Source organism: Muscardinus avellanarius, assembly GCF_963383645.1.
Source record: "Muscardinus avellanarius genome assembly, chromosome: 2".
Lineage (NCBI taxonomy): Eukaryota > Metazoa > Chordata > Mammalia > Rodentia > Gliridae > Muscardinus > Muscardinus avellanarius.
Window position 1 is genome coordinate 194,483,024 of NC_137787.1, and position 12,522 is coordinate 194,495,545.

Sequence of the window (12,522 nt, forward strand, 5' to 3'; positions counted from 1 at the left end):
AAGCTATGACAGAGAAAAAATAACTATTGAATTAAAACAACCATGTAAAGAATTAAGATACTATTAATCACCATAAATTTTTCATAAAGAACTTGACTTTTATTGGAATGATAAAAAGTTAACCTTTCACCAAGTATTCCATTAATAGCATGTTATAGAATTTGTCTATTTCTACATGCAAGTTTCAAAATTAAACACAAAAATTTTAAGTTCTTTTTCACTATAATACTTCTATGGAATTGCTTTTTAAAGTTTCAATGCAAAAGCATTGATTTTGTACCCAGGTTTTTTTTTTTTTTTTCTCTCTTGATAGCTTTTCCTTTGTTAGACTTTAAGTCTACAATTTGCAAAATCAATAAAAACACAGCTTTTCCCAAGAAAGAGAAAGTCCTCCAGAGGTTTACCTGAAAGTGTCTAGGGCGAGATTTCTGTGACCTTGAACTATTTGTAAAGTACCAGTGGTGACTTTTCAGAGTGTCACATCAAAATTGGTTTTGTGTCTCAGAGGAAGGTTCAGCATGTAATGTCAGTAACAGCTGGGGTAAGGGCAACAATTATATGTCAGCTCTGCTTGCTTTTCAAAGAGAGCATTTTCCCAGGCTGACACATTGCTGGGGAGAAAAAGGACACATACAAAAGTTTGTTTTCATTTTCAATTATTTTTGGAGATACGGAGCCCTTGACAAGCCAATAATAGTAAACAAAAATGACATGAATTGACACCAGTGACCATATGATGTGGAAGCTACTACGGTTAGTATGCGTTTGGGTCGACCACTCTCGGTTTTATGAGTTTGGAGAAAAGGAAGGGAAGAAATCCAGAAAGCCATATCCATTTAATACGATTTTTTTTTAGTTATAAAAGTACACACTTCCCCACATCTTTAAAACTTCCACCTTTTAGGGAATATAGAAGTAATTGCTCAGCATGAAATCATTGCAAAGCCATTCAAGACTGAACATACCAAGCATCCTCAGCCTTTATGAAGCCCCAGCTATGTCAGTGTGCACGCATTAAGGGACCTGGGTTGTGCTGTGTGAGAATTAGCAGCAAAAGAATCACTGTAAAAGGAAAATGTTGGAACTTAGCTATGACTAATTAATGTTTAATCTACACTTTATAAAAAAAAAACCAAGAAAACCGTTTCATTTATTGAAAACAGTTGTGTGGGCTTGCTGGCAGGAGTGGGCTATGCTATATTATGAAATAATCAGAGGGAAAACCCTCTAATGCTCTTTTCAAAACACTTAGAGGAGGTATTCTAATATCACAGAAACCTTGAGGGGAGGTTGCAGACAAAAAGAAACATAATTAAGTTTCAGTTAAGGGCCTGCCAGAAAGAGATGAAGCCAATCTTGCTGTTATTCCTGCTAGACTCTACGGCCCAGGTTCAACTCACAGAGTAAACACCAGTCCTTGGGAGTTGAAATGGCTGAGCTTTTGCTTGGTTGGGATTTTTAACAATTTATTTTCAAAATTTACTCTGGATTTTTAAACGCAAAAATAAAGTGCTCTGGTTTTATGGATAAAAATCTAATGACAGTTTAGCCCAAGACCATTAATTTTGAATGTCTGTGCCCTTACACACTGGAAAAATAAGCTGCCATGGAGGAAAAAATTCAAATTATCCTTGGTTTATGATTTATGTCAGGCTGTCACTTACACGTTGAGCCAAATTCAGAACTGTTTGTCTGTTTGGTTTTTAACTTTCTCCATTTTAGCTCTTTAATCCAAGTATTAATTCAGACTTCCCAAATAATTTAGGAAAGAATAGGTGGACATGAAGCCCAAGGAAATGCCCAGTAGAATCCCTGCATAAGTAGAGGCCAAGAAGACCTTCAGTGAGGTGACTGTTGGCAGGTCAGTAAGATGGAAGGCTGCAGATCTGTGTACAATGGGAAAATAAAAAAATGGAGCCAAAATAATAGAACAACAACAACTGGATAAAGAAAAGAGTAAAGTTCCCTGACAATTCTAAATATGGAAAACAGTTATGATGTTTGGATGGGCCTTGGGCAATTATGTATGAGACCCATTACTGGAACAGTGCTTTTGGTGGATGGAAGGGGGAGAATTATTAGGGCATCTTCATAAAAATAAAACAAAAATTATTGCTTAGGCTTATTCTGATAGAGCATTGAAAGAGAAAACAAGATTGGAAGGATTTTTTTTTTTTTTTTGCTTGCCTAAAGCTTTGGAGCTCGAAAAATTCTGCATTTCAGCTGCAGACAGGAACTCATGGAAATTTAGAGCCAGACGTTTTTCCTGAGGGCTTTTACAAAACATCCTCAGCAGTGGCCACATTTAAAGATTCTTGTGTGAAAGGAAGAAGAATGCTACACTGCTACGCACTGCAAATACTGCTGATATAGTCGGTGTGTTTCCAAAATTTAACTTGGAAATGTTTTAACCATTCACCCTGAGAAATCTCACAATAATGTATTAGTTCTAAGTCGAGAAAAAGTCTGGACCTTAAGGGAGAAGACAAATCAATGAGGGATATATAAGTAAATAAGGGTGGCTCAGAACCAGAAGCCAAAAATAGAATGCCCTGGACCCAAACTCTATCACACTTGGCTAACGATTTACCAATATTTTAGAGTGGTGGAATTGATATTTTAGATCAGATGCATAAAATACCAATATAGATGAAATGGCATATTCAAAATCATACTTATGATATAGTATGCATATGCATATAATGATGTTATGTATAACTTAGGGTATGTAGACATATCCCTAAAGTGTTTTGGTTTTTTTTTTTTTTTTTTGCAGTGTTGGGATGGAACCCAGAACCTCCCACATGCTAGACAAGCATTTACCACTGAGCTGAAGCATCAACCCCAACAAACAGCTTTTTATATACTCTTATGAATTATTTTATTCCATTTAAAAATTCCAGACTCACCAGGCGTGGTGGCACACGCTTGTAATCCCTGCGCTTGGAAGGCAGAGACAGGAGGATCACGCAGGTTCGAAGCTAGTCGTGCGTGCTGGTTTAGGAGACCCTGTTTCCAAATAAAAATGTAAAAATAGGTCTGGGAGTATAGCCCAGAAGTAGAGGGGCTTCCAGGAACCCCAGTACCACCAAAAAAAAAATATATTCCAGACTAAATAGCATGTCCATGTATACTTCTGGATTGTCTCTTGAGGATTTTCTCTAATCATAATCCCCAGGACTAAGTTCATAACTAGATAATTTCTCTTTGTGCAGCGTTGCCCACTGTTACTGCTCTTGACACTAGCGCTGAATTCTGGTGGAACGACTGTCTTGAATTCCCAGCTCTCTGAGCTCCTTGCAGGACCGATTCAAAGCCTACACTGATACCAGGAGTCTGCGAGACTTTCTGCTCTGAGCTTTATGTGTGTGCCAATTATAATTTCTGAGGAATGGTTTTCTTCATTCCAAATAAATTAGATAAAGTAGAGGAATTAGAGAAGTAGTAGAAAGCAGCATTAATTGCTTTCCTCGCCTTTTATTGCTTCTCCTCTCCTCTATTATTCTTCCTTTTCCTTCTTTGCAGATTAGAAAATAAATGGTGTGAATGGATGTACAAAAAGGAGTACACGTTTAGTGGGGTTCTTAAGCTACTGACCTAATACACTCAGGTGTATGAGTCTCATCTGCAAGTGACGGAAAGAAGACTGATATAAGCTAATTTTTAGGTCACAAAGCAGCAGAATATATATATATATATATATATATATATATATATATATATATATATATGTATAACATTAAAATTTGCACACAAGTGAAGGCCTGCATTTGTATCCTGCTACTTTCCCTCCTCTAGTCTACAAGTAACTAATGTTAGTACTTCAATTCTGTATTTTTATTGACCTTGATGGATTCATGCACGTGCCACGTGCCAACCATCGTCCAAAGTTTTACACATGCCATCTCTTTCCTCGTCACAACAATGCCATGAAGTAAGAAGCCGTTACTTTTTCATTTAAAAGATAAGAAGCTCAGGCTCTCAGAGGTTATGAAAATTGTCAGTGTCACAAAGCTGCTAATGGTGGGTCAGTAACAAACATGTCTTCTTGAGTCCTGCAGGTGAGCTGTTAAATGCCATACTATTTTGCCCCTTTTCCACATAACAATGTTATGACCTATGTAGGGATGTACATTTTGCAAAGGTTGGAGTGTCAGTCAGCGTTTCTGCCACTGTCATCCAAACACCAGACTCATGAAACTTAGAGAAATGTTTATTTGCTCATGGTTCTGGAGATTTCATGGGACAGCTTCCAAATGAGAGCAGCAGTTATGGCTCTTCAGTACATCATGGCAGGTAACAGAGAGAAGGGCGAGAGCTTGTGTCACTTGTGGCAGCACAGGAGAGAGAGGCACTGTCCCCAGCCACACTCCCAGTGACCTATCCCCAGCAACCAAGATGTACCTCCAACATGGCTGCCTTGTCTACTGCATGATATCTGGGGGATATTTTAAATCTAGGCAATAACAATTGGATATATGTATATTTCTTTTGCATATTTATTGAGAGTGAATCATGTGACAAAAAGGAGATAAAATTATAGCATTTCTGAAAAACCTTACTAATAGATTTCTCTTCATATAGTACAGCTATATCCCCAGTGATAATCGCTACGATGATAAAATCTCTAGGGACATGAAAATCAAAACCACAGATATCACCATACCCCCAGATAGCTAATTTTTTAAAAAATCAAATGTTGTTGAGGATATGAGCAACTCAAAAGCCCATACATTGCTGGTAAATTCAAAATGATAAATCCTCTTCAACAATAAATCCTCTTCATAGCTTGGCAGTTTCTTCTTATACCCTTATGACACCCAGCATTATTACTCTCAATTATTTAACAGAGAGAAATGAGAAATATGTAAGTAACAGTTGTAACCAATTGTTCATATCGGCTTCCTTCATGATAGCTTCAAGCACTTGAAATAACCTCCACATCTATCAAGAGCTAATAGATGAGCAAATTATGGTAGTCCACTAATATTCAGAAATAAACACACAAGCAAACAAAAACCTGACATATGGATAATAAAGAAAGAAACCACTGATATATACAATCATAATCTTGAATCATTATTTCTAATGACAGAAGGCAGATTATAAATCATATTTTTTATGATTCTGTTTAAAAAAAAACTCTAAAACAGACACAAATGTAGTGATGGACAGCAGATTGGTGGTCACGCACCCAGGGAATGAGCCACTGCATGGAGGTAAGGGAGAAATTTAGGGATGAGGAAAATTTTCAGTATTATTATTTTTATAGTGGTGATTGCATGGTGGTGTATGTTTGTTAAGACTCATCAAATTATACATTCAAAACTGGTGGATTTTTTAAGTGTTATACTTCAATGAAGCTGCTTTAAAAATCTGATTATACTCCCACTATACCCCATAAATAGACTCAGTGTCAATTCAGTTTTAAAGAATAAAGTATATTGCCCAAAGTCTGGGAATTACAAAGTAACAGAATAAGCATGTGCAAAGAGAATCTTGAATAGCAAATTGGAAGCTCTATCTACATCCTTTCTCCTTGTCCTCAGCTGATTCCCTGGCCCCTGGCCTGAAGCCTGACCTCAGGACTTCTGCTCATTCCCTCCCTTTCCCCTCAGTCCTCTTTTCTTGCTATTTAGATTTCTTTCCCATGCCTCTCTTTAAACAAATTTGAACATGAGATTTCTAAAATGGGCTTGATACATTGAAATAAGTATGATACAAAAAAATAAATTCTGTGTTTTTTTGGAATGTAATTCAACTACCTTGTCTTTTCTGTAATTGGTTAATTTAACAGAAAGACTTTATAAATTTTTTATCAGTGAATTATAGTCATATATCTTAATGGGGTACAAGATGGTGGAAGCATACATGCACACATCACCCAGTTAGCCTTTCCTGATTCCTCCCCATTCCCTATCCCCTCCTCATGTTTGGCTTAATGATTGACTTTGATATGTTTATTAATGTACAACGTGAACATTAGAGAATTTCCCTCTTCCCTCCTCCCATCTCCTCAGTTAGGCTGCCTTATTTGTTCATCTATAGTATCTCCTTCTTCACCTAGAGTTCCTCCTATTACCCATTTTTTCCCTAGCTTTCACATATTAGGGAGAACATGCAATTACTTACATTTTTTGACTGACTAATCTCATTTAGCATAATGTTCACCAGTTCCATTCATTTCCCTCTGGTAAAATCTAGAAATTTCTAAAAACAAACAAAAATAGAGATACAACATATCAAAACCTCTGGGACACTTTCTATGCAGTATTAAGAAGAAAGGTCATAGCACTGAGGGCTTACGTAAGAACAGAAAATGAGCAAATAAATTACCTAATGACATAACCCAAAGCCCATGAAAAACAGGAACAGTCTAACCCCAAAGCCTGTAGAAGACAGGAAATTATCAAAATCAGAGCAGAAATCAATGATCTAGAGAATAAAAAAATACAGAAAATCAATAAAACCAAAAGCTGGTTTCTTGAAAAAATTAACAAGATAGATAAATCACTAGCCAACTTAACCAAAAAACAAAATAAAACAAAACAAATAAAACAAGAGAAAATCAACCCAAATTATAAAGATAAGAGATGAGAAAAGGAGATATTACCACTGAATCTAAGAATCCAGAGAATTATCAGAAACTACTTTGAAAAATTATACGCCAACAAAATGAAAAATCTGGAAGAAATTAACAACTATCTAGATAAATACAACCTTCCTAAATTGAGTCAAGAAGATATAGAAAACTCAACTACCTTATCTGAAATAAAATAATAAAGTATAATTCAAAACTTGTGTAAGATAAAAAAATGAGTAGACAATGCCATTTTTCCTGTAGCATTACCATCAACTATTGATATCTTTTATTTTACTTAGCAATAAAATAGTTTTTTTTAAGTCTTTTCCACAGGACTGTGAAAAGCAGATAAAATAATTACCCCAATTTGATGCATATATATAATATATTTATTGAATTATCCTATAGTACCTACCTCAGAAATATGTACAATGTTTACATATTAATTAAATATTTGACAATATTTAACGGGATGGAAATTTTAACTACTTTAACTGATCATTACATATTATTTGTGTGATGAGTTATCACATGGTACTTCATAAATATGTATAACTAAAACAATAATTAATGAAATCTAAAATAAAATAAAATATACTATTAAATTAATGCAATTTTTTAAAAAGCAGTCGATAGTGTTTTTGCTGGTATGAGAAGGCCGATATTTCTCTAAGAAAACACATTTAGAAAAAATTTGAGTTTACTTGTGGATGTAGTACTTATGTCTTTACATAGATTATTACCTGTTTAAATTTCCAATCTCCCCAAATTATATAGTCTCTGCGCTATAGATATGTAGAAAGAAGAAATCTAATGGACACAGAGTGGGAGCCAAGATATTGATATTTCTTTTGCATGTTTATTGAGAGTGAAGCATGTGACGAAGAAAGACAGTAAATTATGGCAACTCTGAAAAACCTTACTAATAGATTTCTCTTTATTTGCAAGTTCCTGTAATTGCCTGCAGAGAGATTCATGACCCACAGAGTACAGACAAGTGCCTGACTACATGATGAGGCTGCCCGAGTCAAGGTAGAGACAGCGAAGTTGATGAGAGATAGAACAAGAGAATAAATTAAATAGTGCAAAGATATATTGGTTGGGGTGAGAATAATTAGGGAGAAGACAGAGGACTGGGGAAGAAAACACTCAAGTAATATTATTACAGTATGTGATTATATTATTACCAATATCACTAACTCATGCGAGGGAGGAGAAAGACAGAGTAGGGTAGGATCTGGAGAGAAATATGCAGAGCCATGTGTATGTTGTTAACACTTGGGAACTCAGTATAATGTACAGCTGAAATGTTCCAATAAATCATAAAAATGAAACATTTTGCCTCTATGTCAAAAAAAGAGAACAGCCAGAGCTTTATTTAATTTGGGATTTTTCAAGTTAAAAATAGGCATAACTATCTACCTTCACAATATTTTATTCACATAAATTTGTAATGTAGACAAGACTTCATGAAGGGACAAATAAATGCTTCTACTATATATTGGTTTGTGAAGTTAAATATGTAATTGCTTAGTTTGCTAACTGTATGTATTGCTATTCATTCTCTAATTTAGAAGGATTATTTTATAGAGAAAACCCTACTATTTGTTGCAATTCTGATTATTTAGCATTAACTTTTATTCATATTCCAGTAAAGATTCTTACTAAATACAAAAGTCCTTCCAATTTGACTTAAATTTAAAAAAAAAACATGTGAGACATGCATGCTTTTGTGTGTTTGTGTGTATATGTCTGTATTAGTTAAAGTTTTCTAGAGTAACAGAACTCACAGATGTGTATGTGGCCAACGGCGATTTATCAAATCAGCTTTCAGTCCAAAGCAGCATAGTCCCAAGTGGTCGCCTACATTCAAAGAGCCAGAGGAACCAGTAGCTGGTCCAGTGGTCCAAGAGCTGGAGTTTCAGATTAGGAGAAACCATTGATGCAGTCCCAGCCCAAGATGAAAAAGCCAAAGCAATTCTCTGGAGAAAAGTTGGTCAAAGTCCAGTTCAAAGAGCCAGAAGGCTTAGGGCATATATTCTGGGGAACAGCAGACACACTTTTCTAAAGGAAGTAGCATTGCATCTTTCAAGTCGATTTCTTTCTTTTATTCAGGTGTTCTGACTATCTGAACAATGCTCCCCACAAACAGGACAGGACTTTCCCTCCAATCGTCCATTTCACATGCCCATCATCTCATCAACACACCAAGGATCACATAACCTTAGGGGTATCATAATCCAGTCAGGTTGACAATACAGATTAACCATCACCATGCCTAAGCAAAACTAAAATATATAATTGTGCAAAATTCTAATTCAATACTTGAAAATTTTATGAAATTATTATTTTATGCCTTTCCAAGCTGATTTGTAAAACATGGCAAAGATCCTTGGGACTCCTGTCATATAATAATTTACTTAATTATTATAAAAATGCTTTAGATTATTTTTTATTAATAATAAAATTGCTAAAAATGAGTTTGTAGGAGGCAGTGTTCTAAGAGTTTACATATTAACAGTTACTCTTGAACAAAAGCTTAAGGTAAATATCAACATTATTATCATCATTTTATAGTTGAGGAGACTGAGGCCCAGAGGTCACACAAGAAGTAATGGCAGAGCTGGGATTTGAGACATCTGAATAGCAGATGTTTCAAATAACAACACTAATAATGATAAATATAGACAATGAAAATCATCTTTGCTAGGAAGTTGATAGCATCAGATTTTGGCAAATATTCACCGTACTTTTATCTAAACCAGAGCTCTTTACCCTTCTTTTTGTCTTTGATTCCAGCCTGCTCTAACGTGAAATTCTTCTGCCGAGGAGACTCTGTCATGTTCTGTTCTCCAAACCTAAATACTCTGGCCTTTTCCCCAGTTTTGGAATGACTTTCTCAATGTCTTCTCATGATTTTATCAAAATATTTCACATAAATATTATAATCTCTTTAGCTGTATAAATAGAATATCACATATTTTATTTTATTTTTTGGAATACTAAAGATTAAATCCAGGAAATTCTACTTCTGAGCTATATTATACTCCTAGCTGTTTTCTATATTTTTGTTTGTCTTGAAACAGGGTCTTGCTAGGTTGCTGAGAGCCTTTGCTACATTGCTGAGGCTGGCCTTGAGCCTGTGATCCTCCTGTCTCAGCCTCCCAAGCACAGGCAATACAGGAGTGCACCACCACAGTGAACTCTCAGTGGCTTCTTATATATCATCACCATGTACTTTAAGGAATATTCATAACTAAGGCCCAAACCCTCCTCCTGGTATACATTGTGATCTGCTACTGGCGTGTGGGTAAGAGAGTGGTAGGCTCTTTTGACTGGGAAGTGAATAATATAAGTTCTAATTTTGACTTTGTCTGTAGCTCTATGCCTGCAATGTAATTTTGTGGTCTTTTATTTTTTCATCCATTGTAAGAGCAATACACTGAAGTAAAATATCTTACATGTCTTGTCAGTCTCCAAATTCCAAAGGCTTAAGCTTCTAGACAAATCCTCCCATGCAGACATGTATTTTCTCTGCTATATCATCTTGTCATGCTCATCTTCCATGATTCCTCAAACCTGTCTCTCACCTTAAATTAGCACTCAAGGTTGGAATGGACGCGCCCTATGTCTTCTGTTCCCAGACCAGCTTTTGCCTTCTGGTAAAATCCTATAAAACTTCCGAGACTACTGAAATCTCAGTGGGTCCAACTCTTCGTCTATTGCCCTGAAATGCAGTGAACCATGTTGTCCCTTGAGTCTTGCTTGTAATTATAGTGTATCTCTGAAGAATATTTGCTTTGTCCTGGAGCTATTTTTATGTCTGGATATTTCTACAATTAGATTGTGAGCTCTTAAGATGAAAGATGTGACATATTAATGTTTTCAATCACCCACAATATGTAGCATGTGTCTTTCCCAGTGGCCTAGAAATGCTTTTATATACTGAAGGGTAGAAAAATGAGAACTGTCACAAAATCACCACATTGCTTTTATAAAGAAAGAAATGATAAAAGAAAGACACAAATATAAACATTGTCACAAAGCTCTGACCATCTATACACAGAACACAGAAAGATTAGAGAATGAACTTAAGCTTTTGAAAGACCAGAATTGAGCATGAAGAAGAACCACAAGGGGATTTGTGTTTTGGTGTATGATATTTGTCAATATTAAGCCTGAAAAAAATAAGGAAGAGACATTTGTGTTCCAACTGCCTGACTCATTAGATGAATTTCTGACTAAAGACCAAAAGCAAAGAAAGTGATAATACTAAGAAAAAACCAGGAACATCAGATAGCATTGTTTTGAATTTTTGTGCTTTCCCAAAATTTATGTGTAGAACCCAATTCCCCAAGGTTGTGGTGTTAGGAGAGGAGACCTTTGGGAAGGTGATTAGATTATGAGAATAGAGCATAGAGTCCTCACCAATGGGATTAGTGAGCTTATAAATGAGACCACAGAGAGCTCCTGCCCCTCACCGTGTGGGACACAGCAAGAACATGCCATCTGTGAGCCAGGAAGCAGTTCTCACCAGGCACTGAATCTGCCAGCATCTTGCTCTTTGACTTCACTGTCTGTGGGAAATAAATGCTTGCTGTTTCTAATCACCCAGCCTATGGGGTTTTGTTATCACAGCCCACACTGACTGAGAGATGATTTCTGCTCGAGTCCTTTACCAGTCACAATGTAGGCTGTAAGTGGACAGGGATCGCATCAGCTCGTGCTGATTGAAAATTACTTGTGGAGAAAATAAAGAAAAGATATTAAAAAAAAACAACTTTAGGGAGGAGATGTAATTACAAAGACAGGCTATGGTGTAGGTTATGAATCCTAAACACATTCAAGATGACTCTTAAAAGTTGTATTTTTATTAATCAAATGTGGGAGTAAGCATTATAATGTCAGTTTTGAAAATAGCGAATTTGTGACATACTTAGGAAATAACTAAGTTGTTTTTTCTTAAAGGCACTAAAACTAAAGGAAGCATGTTTTTTTTTTTAAATTGCTAACAGAGGTAGAAAAAATGTCAATGAAGTATGAGAGAAAGAGATATGTTTTCTTAATTTTATTCCCCTAAAACAAATGTGTGAAATTGTTTGAAATTTAAAAATGGTTAATACATAAAAGAAAAAATGTCTCCTAAGTGGTAAGAAGCAAAAGCATGTTTTGTTAGTCTTTTGAAGTTGATTTCATTCATCTCTGTGTTAGTAGAATGAAAGATTCACCTTTATATAAGTGACAATTCATTTGAGATTATCCCTGGCTCATATTTAAAACAAAAGAATCCATGTGAAGGAATATAGAGGAATATAGGGCACTGGAAGTGAGATTCAAGACATCTAGTTTATACTACTTTTGTTTTTGACCTTGTGTGACCTTTCTTTCTAGTTTCAATGGTATCATGGGAGGAAATTATGACATATTATGAAATGGCCCTTTGAAAGTGATTCTGGAAAATACAGGCAAAAAGAGAGAAGAAATATAAAGACAGCAGAGCATAATTTGTAATCTGGGAAATAGGATTATCAACACTGCAGATAGAAAAATTTCAACTGAGTCCTAAGCATCCCAAGATTTCAAACATCAGTTTATAGAACAGAAGGAGCTGTTAAAATTTCATAGCAAGGTAAAGACATTGTGTGTGTGTTGGTCTAAAGATATCCAATGGTTGCTTCTAGGCTACATATTTACTACTGATGATGTTTTAAAAAGTATTTAAGATTTGGTCAGGTATATTTAAGATTTGATCACATAGTTCATAATTTAAAACATATTTAAACCACATGATAATCACTATCTCTCTAAACCCATTATGGTCATTGGATTCATTCCCAGTAAATAATTAGCAGTAAGCAACTTGGGTATTTTTGCAAATATTTTATGCATAAACTAGGATACATAGGATTCTCTCCTCCATCCTTCTGTCCAATTATCCA